Source organism: Triturus cristatus, chromosome 3_1 (genome assembly GCF_964204655.1).
Source record: "Triturus cristatus chromosome 3_1, aTriCri1.1, whole genome shotgun sequence".
NCBI lineage: Eukaryota > Metazoa > Chordata > Amphibia > Caudata > Salamandridae > Triturus > Triturus cristatus.
In genome coordinates, this window is record NC_140583.1 from 811,165,354 (window position 1) to 811,178,710 (window position 13,357).

Genomic DNA, 13,357 nt, shown 5'->3' on the forward strand with positions numbered 1-13,357 from the left:
ACAGGCTCGGTCGGATCCCTCTCATCATCTTGTCAGGCAGGCAGCCTGAATCAATGCGGGCCCACACCACTCCCAGGGCCGCAATCCGCCTTGGCTGCAGTACCCACTGTGTCTGTCCCGGTCTAGGGGTTCCACCGCTGGTTCCCACCACTATGCATGGCCGCCTCTATCCGTGCTGTCCACCCTTCTTGGGATGTCAAGCCATAGGATCCAGTGTTTCCCGGAGTTCCAGGGAGCTGCGCCACACGTCTTCCCGCTAGGGAAGTTCGTCAGAGTTACCCCCTCTCTGTGTTACAGCATCACTGCGAGCAGTGCGGGCCACACCTCCATCCCCCGGCTACGTCGCTAGGCCGCAGTCACATCCGCTCCATTTAAGCCATGTGTCATTGGCCGAGACATCGATACCGGGCCACGGCCGCCTCAGCGTCCACTGCTCTACGAATGTCTACACTCTTGTCGGCTCCTGAGGTCAAGCATAGTCGCCGTCTCCGATTCAGCGCCTTGGATGGTGCAGCTATAACGGAAAAATGACGCGGATAAGGGGTCTGTGGCAGAGCAAAATCAGAGCGCGTCCGCCATGTTGCCCCTGCAGGCCACTCCCCCACCCCCCCCCCCCCCACAGCCAGCCTTTTATGGTGGGCTCACTGCCATGAAAAGGCTGGCAGTGAGGAAACTTATAATATGCTTGGCGGTGCCGCAGACACTGCCAGCATATTACTGCCTCACACTGCTGCAACATCACTGGGGAATGGCGGTTCCCCGGCAGTTGCAGCTGGTCTGCGGCGGTCCGACCACCAAACTCAGAATAGGGTGGTCGGACCACCGGTGCGATGGTAGCAACCACGCCACTGCAGGGCTGGCGGTCCAAAGGATCACCAAACTCGTAATCACCCCTTAAGTGATTTGCCCAGAATCACAGGATGTTGAGCCGACGCAGATACTCAAATCTTGTTCCCCAGTGCTAAAGTCGACAGCTCTGTCCCTTACCCCACATCCTTGGTCCCATATATGGTATATAAGGGCATGTAAGGCAGGGTGTCCTCCCAAGGCTGCAGAACTGGTTGTGCCACCCTGGGTATGACAAAGTACAAAATGGCTCCCACCTGCCACTGTAGACTGGAAGGTCAGTTATCACACTGCCAGTTTGACTTTGTCATAACCAATAATAGCAAAGCCACGACTTCCCTTAATGATATATGTAATTCTTCCCTAAGGAAGGCCTCTTGAGCCCTAAGGGAGGGAGCTGTATATGTTTAAGTAGGACATATAGATTATATATGTCTTAGCAGCAAAACCCCTAAAGTTGTAGTTTTTCTGTGGAACGGTTAGTAACCCTATTGGCTAACACAGTGTTGGAGGCTGGCTAACTTCTGAATGGAACCACCTAACTGGGTACTGTAAGGTATCAAATTAAGCATGGCATTAAACCCTGATGACCAGGTGGAAATTAATATCACTATTAAAGTAAAGCAACTTTTAGAAAGCTGCCACTCTGTGTCCTAGCTGGTCCAGTGGCCTAACACGGGCACTGGTCCGCAGACAGTTTTCTGCCCGCCTAGGGAGTCATGTGAAGGACTCCCATACCTTGAAACAATACCAGCCCGCAGCAGGGAGAAGTGTCAGCTCCCCCTTTTAGGGAGCCTTTCAGGGGGCTAGCCCAAAAGGCGAAGCCACCTTTAGTGGGAAAATGATAACACTCCAAAGGACTGCCCTTTCTTCATGTAGACAAGCTGGATAGAGGACCAGTGAGGGTAAACCAGTGCCCAAACCGTTTTTTCCATGGGCATGTAGCCTTCAGGTAGCCACACCTCTAGGGTGTTCTACCAAGCTTCTCACAGCTAAGGAACATCTGACATCTTGGGAGTGGGCAAAATAGTGCACTCTGGGATTGTTAGGTGCCACACATCACCAAAAAGACATCCCCAGAAGGAAGGGGACCTAGAAGCCCAGTGTCTAGTGACAGCATGGCCCACTCTGGGCACTTTCCTGGGATAAATATGGCACTCTGAAACTTGGATCATGCTGTATTTGGGAAGAGGACCGAAGAAGGACTGCTTCTACCCTTGGACCTGGCCAAAGAGAGGTTGCACTGTCTGCTGGGCTGCAGCTGCTGTATTTTGGGCTAGCAAAGTTTGGACTGTGCCTGTGGCTCCTAGCTCAGGGGAAAGTTGATCCCCATAACCAGTGACTCAAAGGATCAGCCTGCGGATCTCCTGGCCCCAGCTCAAGGGACAAAAGAGCTGAAGAAGCTCAAACCAGCAGATTTGCTAGCCACCATAGAATATTCACTTCTAGCTTATGCTGGGCGCCACCATTGATCAATCCTCATTGGCCAAAAGTTACACCCAAATCAGCCAGACCTGGAAGTGCCGTCAGTCTGGGTTGGTTGCCCAAGGGGGACACTGGCCCCAACTAAAGGATTTGTCTCTAACTGCTGTATCTGGGGAGCCGAAGCCCAGCTGCTGCTGCCCATCGACCCCCCAGAAAGAGTACATTGTGAGACCCCTACCTCTGTGGACCAAGTCGCCCCACATCATCAGTGGACAAAAGAATCACCACAAAGACACCCCTTTCGACCGCACCACAACCAGTGCATCTTTGAGCATCTTTTCATTCTGCATCCCTAACATCAGGGCCCCTCCATTATAGTCTATGGTGGTTGTGCTGCACTCGGTTAGAACTGGACCGGAAAATGCTGTAGTGACCAGGTAACTGTCCAAAATATCCTTACTGGCCCCCTAGACCTTCAACCTGATGGATTTGGTCATCCAAGCCAGGCCACAGTAGCCAAACTAACTGTTTTAAACCTTTCAAATATTTGCAAAGTTTTTGTTGACCAACGCTTATTTGAGGTTAAAATTAAAAGTGATAACATATTTAAAAAAAATTATTTCCGGAACCCTCTGGTGGATTTTGCTCACAAAGGACTATAAACATTCATAAAAATACACTCTAATTTTATAAATTAGTGTTGTGTTTCTTTCGTGTTTCGTGACTTTCTTATGTTGTTGCTGGATACTGTTAAGTGTTTTACATTAAGTTCCTTTGTCTAAGCCTTGCTACTCGAAGCCACAGCTACCAAGGGATGAGCTTTAGGTTCACAACGAGCCTGACTGGACCCAATAAAGGTTTCTGCTAGTGCATTCCATGATAAGACTCTACAGACATATCATATATTACACCCAGATTCTCACATTAGTACCTAGCAGTGGGAACCAGCACTTATGTTACGTTGTTCCAGATAATGAATACTTTAGCAATCACCATGAGAACCTGCCAAGTTGACATTGAACGAAAAGTTTCACAAGTGCCCAGTTCTGTAATTCTAAGGGCATCTTTTTCCAGAAGTTAAAAAGTTGCAAAGTCTACAAAAGTCTTCAAAGATGGAGAACAGAGAAATCAACCAGGCCACCCTGCCCACACCAAAGATTAATGGCCTAAGGATGCTTTGCAGGAATAGGAACATTTTTCCAGGAGTCACTGCCAAAAAGAAGGATTTCACGAAAGCCCTCAGAGCCTGGGAAGAAGCAAGGAGAGTCAGGCTCAACTGGAGTGAAGTTGAGAAGAATGGCAGTGATCCTTTTTAAACAGAAAGGGACCAGGAGAATGTGGTCCCCACCATTCAGTCAAGGAATAACTCCTAGTCTGGGAGTGAAAGGAGCTCCACTTATGTGAGGAGGCCTGAGAACCTAGAAGCCCAGCTCAGCCTCTTGGAGATTGAGAAGAGGAAACTGGCTTTAAAAGAAAGAAGATTGACCCTGGAGGAGAAGATGGTCACGTTGGGGATAAAACCCCAAGGACATGGTGGCAGCAACAAATAACCATAGGTGACTGCGGAGGTGCCTATTATCCCAGATTGCAAAAAGGGATTGTTTTGAAGTATGTAAAGGGGGACGCCATACCTGTAAGGGGCTTTAGAATTTAGTGGTAAAGGAGCACATTTACAAATTGTACCTCAGAGAAGTTACACCAGAATCTGGCAGATTCTAAGCTATCTAGCCCTAGAAAGCTGGGGAAGATGGCTGATAAATGGGTATGCACTAGAGTGCCCAATAAGTCCCAGGGTGGTGAGCACAAGAAAGGAGGAAAGGCCCCCTTCAGTGGAAAGATGGGGCCAAGTTTAAAACGTAGACTAAGCACATAGAGATCCCAAAGGGTGCCTAAGGTGGGTAGCCCAGAGCCACATCCCAGTCACAGTAGAGGAGGGTACCTGGGAAAGGATTATGAACCTATACATGCTGGGGTGTGTTGTGACGTTAAACAGGCAGGGCACAAGAGGGGTGATTCTGCATGAACCAAGAAGTCACCCACAGGTGGCAATCCAAAGGATATTGCCAGTGTAAGGATTGGGGTGGAAGTTGTCCCTTGGATTGCAGGGGTTACACTGAAGCCACTTTAGCCTTCATCGGTGGGGAGGAAATTGATTCCTTGGCTCACTAGCCTGCTGTGGTAAAATACAGACAGTGTCCAAAAAACAATGGGACTGAAGTTTAGACCTTGAGGGATAAAGGTGCCAGTATCACCACGGTCATGGCTAAGCTGGATTCCCCAGGAAAGATCATCACTGAGGTGCATCAGATAGTCAACTCTGACAATGTAACAAACGTCACAAAGTCACATCCCATAGCTGAGGTAGACTTTGAGTGAGGAGGGGTTACTGGCCTTTAAAAAGTAGCTGTGTCCCCTGCCATTCCAGTGGAGTGTCCTTGAAACGTCTGCCTGGTTTTTCTAAACCTTGCTGCTTGAAGCCACAGTGACCCAGGGTAGAGCTTAAGGGTTACAAACAAGCATGACTAGACCCATTAAATATTTTTGCAAGTATGTTCCACGATAAGGCTGCACAGCCATATCATATAATACACCCAGATCCTCACAAAATGCAATTAAAAAGTGTTCTTGGGAGAATTTCAACTGAAGATATTTCCTTATTTGCATCAGAATTCTATGCCTTCATGTTCCTTTTATGTGCAGGACAAACAAAGACTCCAAATTCTAGTGAAATGCCTACTTTATTCATGTCAGAAACTCATTAACCTATTTGAATTCCTTCTTGCACTTCTGCAAACCAGAAATTTAACCATTCAGAAAAATTATAGCCCTCCAGGCCTACTTAGTACGGATAGACCTAGTGTGTTAGCTTCACAATTCAAATCTTTAGCAATGAGATATGCAATGCTTATAGTCTAGTTTGTGTTTGTTTTCATATAGCACCAAATGCTAAATAGAGAAATGGATGACAGTGCAGAATTCTAAAGCCTCTATTTCTATGTACTGCTTTATGGTCATTGACAATGGAGCTGTCCAGAAGTTTCACTGGGAATCGCTACAGAAACTGTCCTATGAAATGACAAACTACCTATCTGCTTAGGTACACATTGAAATAATGCCCTCCAGTTGAAACACAAAAGTGACACTCTTGAGCTGTATACCAGTTTGTTTCCACATCCTTTCATTTATCTGTTCTTATTTGTTTTTGTGAAAATAAGCACAGTATCCACGATCAACAAGCGTTTGAGTTACTCATTTTTTACAACATTTTATTGACAGATTGATGTGCACCTATAGTTCCACAGGGAGTAGCTAATAGCAAGAAATTCGTCCATCTGGCATTTTATATCCATGTTACACTTGTTGATAGGTCTGCGTGTGTAAGAAAGAAATAGAAGCAACTCTAACGAAATTAGAAAAATACTGCTCGGCAATCGACTACCCAGGAGAAGTACCACGATGTAGACAAGTGTTTGGCGCACCCCAGCCACACCCCTAGCATTCCTAAATTACATGGGGTATACAGTGTCAGCCACACGCGAAGTATGTCCTGAGCTGCACAACCCTCCCCCCCTTGAAATCAGTGGTGGCTGCCAGCTATGAAGAGCGGGGTGGGGCGTAGCAAAAATATATAAACTAAATGTTTAACTTTAAAACAGTAATGTAATGCATGTCGGCAATTTAGGACACTTACCTTGCTGCACTGCTAGCTACGCCCCGGTGTTCTTCTCTCCTCAGGCCCAGCAACTCCCCTAACCAATCCTGGTGCTGCTCTCAACCAACATGAGAGCAGTGCCAGGATTGGAAGGAGCAGGCTCTCTCAGCACTCTAAACTTCTCAACCCAGACAGCTGGGTTGAGACCGAGCAAGGTCCTTCAGTACTCTTTTAAGTGCGCATGTCTAGCTGGCCGTCGCAAGACGGCCAGCCAAAGAGACATGCGCACTCTAAAATGCCCAGGCCATCACTCTTCTTTGCTGCTGCTTGTCAGCATTGGCCTCGCCCTCGTCCTGAGACTTGCCTGGGGATGGGGGTTGAAAAATAAAATGGTATTAATGTCTATTACCATTTTATTTTTCATCTGTGGGCATTTAAACTAGTGGGGCGACACTCTTCTGCCTTAAGGGATGAGTCATCCCTGCTTTTAATGTATAACAGCCTTGATGAAGGAACGCAGAAGATCTGTCGCCAATCTCAACTTTATCAGCTACAATTACCCTACGAGCCCCTTCAATTGTAGGCATGGTCTCCAAGATGGCAGGCAAGGCTGTTGCCACGTCTGGCTGTCTAATGCTTCTCCTGGCCACTTTCCGCAATGCGCTTTACTCACTTCCCGCCCACTTTTTCAGTTCAATATACCATTTAAATTGCTAAGACCTATCAAACACTACCAGCTCTTACATATCTGCTATTTGGCTAGGATAAGTGCTAAGTTGACAAATCTTCTGGTCACATGGTTGCTCTTGGTTATCCACTAGTGGCCTAGTAGACGTGCCTGTGGAGTAATCACAATAGTCCTACCCGTGCCTTCTGTTATAAAATGCAGCACTGTTACCCAAAATGCCATCAGCAGTGGCCAACTCCACCTAATTTAAAAAGAAGTCACTGCAAGTGCACGACATTTAGCGCGTTCTGCCTGTGCCCCTGGATTCAGACCATTAATCTTCATGGGGGTTATATACGCCTTGTGCAAGTATGAGCTTGAACCATGGGTTACAGGATATTTTAGGGATTAAGAGCAGCACCCTCAGTTAATCATCATAAACTAATGGGGAGCCCATATCTTCCCCCATTTGTGGTGTGGTGTTGTGTGTAGCAACGTCCCCCCTTTTGTCATGGTCACCCCCACTTTTTTGCCACGGGTACTGATGTTTTTCAACTGATGTGCACTGGGTTCCTGCTCACCATGCCCCAGTGCCAGCGCTGTTTTCCCAAAAACAAGGTAAAATAGTCTAATTGTGTTACAATTGACACACACTTTAGCACCCCTGTAAGTCCCTAATAAATGGTACCCCCGGTATCTAGTGCATATGTATTAAAGAGAGTCCCTAAGGGATGCAGCATGTATTATGCCTCCCTAATGGACCCCCATACAAATTGCATGCAAAATGCCATTGCAGGCTGCGTGACATGGTGCAAACCATGTGTGAAAAAACAACATGGCACACTTGTTGTGTGCCATGCTCAAGTCGCTGCATATAATATAAGTAAGTCACCCTACAGCAGGCCTTATAGCTCTAAGGCAGGGTGCATTATATTACATGTGAGCTCGATTACTAGATATTACAAGTGAACAAGGAAACCATCTCAAGCATATGTACTGGACACTGGTCAATACAAGTTCCCCAGCTACATGATGACTTTAATCAATCAGTGGTTTGTATAGTGTGGCTACTCACCCGTGAGGGTCTCAAGGTCAGTAGCGCTGCTACCGGGCGGGGGTGGTGGGGCACTTAATAAATAAAAAATACACTTACCTTAGAACGGCCGGCACCTCCCCTGCGTCTTCTTCCTTCTTCCTCTGTAGTCCGTCCGGCAGCAGGAACACCTGGCGCACAGGCTCCCCTGAGCCAATCTCAAAGATGCAATGCAGCGCTGTGATTGGTCTGAGCGCTGTGCATCTGCACCCACACTCGAACAGGGAGCTTGTGCATGATCCTGACCAGGCTGTGTATTGCAGTCAGGTAGGAACATGCAAAGTGCGCATGAACTGTTTGGTCAGCCCAAGTGGACCAGCCAAACAGTTCATTCGCACTTTGGGAGTACAAACCACTCCTCCCCTGCTCTGGCCAGCCGCGCCCCACACTGGCTACATGCAATAGGAAAAGTAAAATGACAATAATGATACAATATTGTCATTTAATTTTTACCTTTTGCACAATGGGTCAACGCTCCTCTGCCTTAGCGGAGGAGCCGCCACTGCTCAAGGTGCTGGAGGAGGGGGGGGATGTTAATCTGTCTTGAGGTCCTTCCTGAATTGGGTCAACAACGCGGATTGCCTGAGGTAAAGGGGCAGGGTGTTCCAGGTCTTGGCGGCGAGGTAGGAGAAGGATCTTACTCTGGTTCTGGTCGGGGAACAACCTTTACAACGCAACTTTTACAACGCACTACACTTACAACGCATTTTTTACAACGCAAAATCCATTACAACGCATTCCATTACAACGCATACTACCTTTACAACGCATACCATTACAATGCATAATATTACACTACACTATCCAACACTTACCCTACTGTTGCACCCCCTGGAGTAAGAATAGTAATTTTTACCCCTATACTATCCAACACTTACCCTACTGTTGCACCCCCTGGAGTTAGAATAGTCATTTTTACCCCTATACTATCCAACACTTACCCTACTGTTGCACCCCCTGGAGTTAGAATAGTAATTTTTACCCCTATACTATCCAACACTTACCCTACTGTTGCACCCCCTGGAGTTAGAATAGTAATTTTTACCCCTATTCTATCCAACACTTACCCTACTGTTGCACCCCCTGGAGTTAGAATAGTAATTTTTACCCCTATACTTTCCAACACTTACTCTACTGTTGCACCCCCTGGAGTTAGAATAGTAATTTTTACCCCTATACTATCCAACACTTACCCTACTGTTGCACCCCCTGGAGTTAGAATAGTAATTTTTACCCCTATACTATCCAACACTTACCCTACTGTTGCACCCCCTGGAGTTAGAAAAGTAATTTTTACCCCTATACTATCTAATACTTACCTTAAATGCAATTTAATATTATGCGTTGTAATGGTATGCGTTGTAAAGGTAGTATGCGTTATAATGGAATGCGTTGTAAAGGTAGTTTTTAAAAATGCGTTGTAGTGTCATGCGTTGTAATGCAATGCGTTGTAATGGATTTTGCGTTGTAAAAAATGCGTTGTAAGTGCATGCGTTGTAAAAGTGTGCGTTGTAACGACATACATCCGTTCTGGTCTTGTGGATCTGTGGGACGGAGGCCAGGACGAGTTGGGCTGAGTGGAGTTGTCTGGCGGGTGTGTGGAAAGTGAGGCAGTGGTTCAGATTCTGGTGCTGCGTCGTGGAGAGCCTGGTAGGCATGTGTAAGAGCTTTAAGGTGATTCTCTTGTTGATTGGGAGCCAGTGGAGTTGTCAAAGGTGCTGTGTCATGTGGCTGCAGCAGGGGATGTCGAGGACCAGTCTGGCTGAGGTGTTTTGGACATTCTGTAGTTTCCTGAGCTATTTCTGGGTGACACCAACTCAGAGTGCAATGGCGTAGTCAAGTCTGCTGATGATGAGTGCGTGGGTGAACGTCTTTCTGTATTCTGTGGGGATCCATGTGAATGTCTTTTGATGCAGATGGAGCGTGTGGAAGCACCATGAGGATACTGCATTGATTTAGTGGTTCATTGTGAGCTTGTAGTCCAGTATGATGCCGAGGTTGCGTGTGTTGTCCATAGGGTTGGGAGGGGTTCCAAGTGCGCTGGTCCACCAGGAGTCGTCCCAAGCTGAGGGGGTGGATTCCAGACTGAACACTTCAGTCTTGTCCGAGTTGAGCTTGAGGCAGCTGTCTTTCATCTAGGTTTCAACTGCCTTCATTCCGTTCTGAAAGTTGATTCTGGCAGCTGTGTGTTAGTTGGTGGGTAAGATGATCAGCTGGTTTTCGTCTGCGTAGGAGATGATGTTGAGTCCGTGGCTTCTGACGATGGCTGCAAGGGGGGCCATGTAGATGTTGAAAAGGGTTGGGCTGACACTCTGATTTCGGCTGGTCAGGAAGGAGTGGATCCAGTCCAGTGCCTTGTCACAGATGCCGGCAATGTGGATTCTCGTTATTAGGGTGCGGTGGGTGACTGTGTTGAAGGCAGCCGAGAGGTCCTGTAGAATGAGGGCTGTGGTTTCGCCCCAGGAGAGGAGGGAAAAAATGTTGCTGGTGGCGGCGCGGAGTGCTGTCTAGGTGCTGTGGTTGCTTCGGAAGCCGGATTGAGAGATGTCCAGGACGTGGTTCTCTTCGATGAACTTGGCGAGTTGGGTGTTGATGGCCTTCCCGATGACCTTGGCTGGGAGGGGACGTAGGTCGATGGGCCTAAAGTCCTTGTTGTCTGTTGGGTTGGCAGACAGTTTCTTCAGCAGGGGGTTGATCTCAGTGTGTTTCCAGTCATCGGGGAAGGTGGCGGTTTCGATGAAGCAGTTGATGGGGTGGTGAAGCTTGGGGGTGATGGCGGCAGTTGCTCTATGGAAAATGTGGTACAGGCAGGGATCTGATGGGGCTCCTGAGTGGATGCTCTTCATAGTCTTGAGTGTGTCGTCTGTGGTGAGTGGAGTCCAGTTGAGGACGCTCTGTTAGGGTGTGGCATGGTTGCGTACGGTGGTGGCAGGCATAGTGGCACGGTCTTGGGTGTCAAGGCTGTCGTAGATCTGCCTGATCTTGTGGTGGAAGAAGGTGCTGAGCTTGTTGCAGAGTTCTTGGGATATTGGGATGTCTATGGTCCCACTGTTGGGCCTGGCGAACTCCTTGACAATGGCAAAGAGTTCTTTGCTGTTGTGTGCGCTGGCATTGATTCTGTCTTGGAAGGCCGTTTTCTTTGTGGTTTTGAGGAGAAGGTGGTGTCGGTTGACAGCGGATTTGAAGGTTGCATGGTTTCCAGGGTTTTGTTGTTCCTCCATCTCTTCGAGTCATCTGCAGGTGCTCTGGAATCGTGGAGGGCAAGAGTGAACCAGCTGGCTTTCTTGGAGTGTTTCTTGTCTGGTTTCTTCTTGAGGGTTGCCAGAGTGTCGGCGCAGTTGGAGCTTTACTGAAACCTATGGTGTTCAGTATCAAACACTTTGTCTTAATAAATCTGTAATGTTGCCAGTACTAAATTTATTATAACATGCCCCTAGAACGCACCTCAGAAGTGCCCCCTTAAAAACCTACCAGTATTTAGTGTGGTGGCTGACTCGTATCGCCCTTCCTGCCACCACAGACAATTTTCTGACCCCCTGCAGGTGAGAACCCGAGCTCTCTGAGGTCATAAACAATTCCTGTTCTGGAGGAAGGTGTTCACACCTCTTCCAGCAGGATGGCTAGTGATTTAGCATATCAAGGGTAGGTGCTTTAAACCTCCTGCCGCCTGTGATATGTGACCCTGGCTTTCCCAGACCTGGGAGATGCCACCCCCTGCCCTGAGGCCCATTTGGCACCAGGAAAGGTGGGAAATTAGCTATGCAGTAGGCATGCTGCACCTCCAGGCTAGTCACACCCCTAAGGTGGGCTGCCTGATGTGCTCCATGAAAGAAGGGCTCCACCATCTTGTTTTTGGTGGAATTAGGAACTCTGGGACAGGGTTATGCCTACTCCTCACAGAAAGTGGTCATTTATGGGCTGTAGTGACCCCAGGGGTAAGTAGCCTATTGGCTACTACCCCCTCACTCCCTTTAATGCCCCTTAATTGAGTATTTAGGTGCCCCCCTGGCACCAGGAATTCAGATTAATCTACCTGACAGGTAAAGGACAAAGAAGAGCTGAAGACGTGAGAACTGAGAACCAGCACCTAACTTGGCACAAAACACTACCTGACTACTGCTCTCCCATAAGTCACTGACACCGACTCGTCCTGAAGGTGAACAGCTTCCCCAAACCCTCCCAGCACTACTTCCAACCAGCAACCTTGGATGGATGAGCCACTTCTCTGCACCAGCGTGCACCGACCTCATCTGCTTGGTACAGTGTTCTCTCGATCCCTGGGCCCACAGAGAGAGCAGAACTCCAGAAAGAGGTCTTCGTTGCTGCAGGAGGTCACATCCGTCTCCCTGCCAAGATTGGAGACACCAGGACTTCAGGAGCTGCCCAGAACTAATACCCAGGGTACTGTAGCCAGTTGCAAGCACCAATTCTTGTGTGTGTTTATTCGAATCACTACTGCTGGCAAAACTCACCTGCACGTCAAGAGAATTCAAGAAAGGCCAGCTCCACACCGAAGCTGGCCCTGCTGTGTTTCTTTTCCTTTTTCTGCAGGTACACCAAGAACCGTGAGAGCCTCTAACTCACCGACCTGCCAGACAAAACACCTTCTCACACGAGCTCCCCAGCCCAGCTCAAGTAAACCAATGGTGTTTCTGTGGTCCTGAGACCCTCAAAAGCCAAACCCTACCTTGAGTTCTTCCGGACTAGTCCCCCAATCCACACTTGCAACCTTTTTCTTACAGGTACTTTTCCCCATTGATTTTAGCGTGTAGCGTTTGAGGCTACCACCGCGTAAAGCACCTCTGCACCCGGACAACCCAGGGCAAGTAAACTTGAGCTGCTGGTGCTTTCTTGGACTTTGGTCTCTACTTACCTTAAGTCCAGAAGAACAATCATGTAAGTCGTCTGTAAGTGTGTCTATTCAGTGAATGTTTCTCCCATAGGCTACAATTGCTACATTCGAGGCTCATGCCTTTAATCTGAGAGCTGTCATTTTTTACTCTTTTTACTGTAAACGTTGATAATGCCTAAAGTACTTACTTCCCCGATTCCAATAATCTTGGTGTCTAACATTATATATAAAACTGTGTTATTTCTCTAAATTGGTCTCGAGTTTCTTTTTGAGTGTGTGTCTCATCTATTGACTGGGTGTACAACAAAAGCTTAACACTACCCTCTGATAAGTTTAAACTGCTTGCCCACACTACCACAAAGAGAGCATTTGGGATTATTAATTTAAACTCTGTAAGCCAATAAGGGTTGTGTTGACTTCCTACATAGTGTACCTCATTTTGGTAGACTACATAAAAAGCCAGCATCCTACATAGTGTATCCAGGACTGTTTTTGATTGTGAAATAAGGGACTGTTTGAGTGACAAATGTAATACACTTTGATGCTACAGTGTGCCACTTATGTCCCTTTATAGGTACCCCTTGTGATGTTTACATCAGGCAGCTCCACCTATTGTTATGATCATTGAGAATTGTTAAAATCAGCCACCATTCATAATTTTAAGGGTGAAAAATGAGAGGTAAGGAAAGTATCTTTTTGGGATCCTCACGAGAAATCGACAGCATCTCCACCCACTGAGGCACATCTTTGATAGTGAACTAGATCATAATCCTAAATAGTTACAATAGTTTCCACTCCTCAAATTTATGAAGGCTCAAGTAG

The 13,357-nt window shown here is 47.4% G+C and overlaps 1 protein-coding gene and 1 long non-coding RNA gene across 2 annotated transcripts in view; one reads left to right on the forward strand and one right to left on the reverse strand.

Moving 5' to 3' along the window:
- The window catches only part of LOC146861089 (aryl hydrocarbon receptor-like), an 867,902-nt gene that overhangs the window by 597,677 nt on the left and 256,868 nt on the right, over nucleotides 1–13,357 (forward strand). The gene's annotated exons all lie outside the window — the stretch shown is intronic.
- Nucleotides 1–13,357, reverse strand: part of LOC146861090 (uncharacterized) — a 107,359-nt gene that overhangs the window by 26,468 nt on the left and 67,534 nt on the right. The window lies entirely within an intron of this gene.